Source organism: Myotis brandtii, unplaced genomic scaffold, assembly GCF_000412655.1.
Source record: "Myotis brandtii unplaced genomic scaffold, ASM41265v1 scaffold107, whole genome shotgun sequence".
NCBI classification, from domain to species: domain Eukaryota; kingdom Metazoa; phylum Chordata; class Mammalia; order Chiroptera; family Vespertilionidae; genus Myotis; species Myotis brandtii.
This window is the reverse complement of record NW_005353629.1, coordinates 4,121,818-4,122,487: the sequence shown is the minus strand read 5'-3', so window position 1 is coordinate 4,122,487 and position 670 is coordinate 4,121,818.

Below are 670 nucleotides of genomic sequence, written 5' to 3'. Positions count from 1 at the left end.
GCTGCCAGCTCCAGGAGGCGGGGCCCGGGCTCCCTGTGCCCAGAGCCTGGGCGGGGCGCTCCACGCAGAGCTGCTGCGGATGTACCGGGAAAGGGGAGACTCCGGATGGAGAAGGGGACTCGGTAACCACGAAGCCCCGAGGCTCTCCCTCAGTGCCCCACATCCTCCTGGGAGCTCCCCAAGTTCTCCTGCAGTGCCCCCCAAGTTCTCCAGGGAGCCCCCCAAGTTCTCCAGAGAGCTCCCCAAGTTCTCCTGCAGTACCCAAGTTCTCCAGGGAGCCCCCAAGTTCTCCAGGGAGCCTCCCAAGGTCTCCTGCAGTGCCCCCCAAGTTCTCCAGGGAGTCTCCCAAGTTCTCCAGAGAGCTCCCCAAGTTCTCCTGCAGTGCCCCCAAGTTCTCCAGGGAGCCCCGCAAGTTCTCCAAAGAGCCCCCCAAGTTCTCCTGCAGTGCCCCCAAGTTCTCCAGGGAGCCCCGCAAGTTCTCCAGGGAGCCCCCCAAGTTCTCCTGCAGGGCCCCCCAAGTTCTCCTGCAGGGCCCCCCAAGTTCTCCTGGGAGCTCCCCAACTCCGCCAGACAGTGCAGCGCGGCCTCCCCTCGGCCACCCTCCTCACCGTCGGGTCTGCGAAGAGCGGCCGGCGCGATGGGCGGGGCGACCCGAAGTAACTCGGCCTCC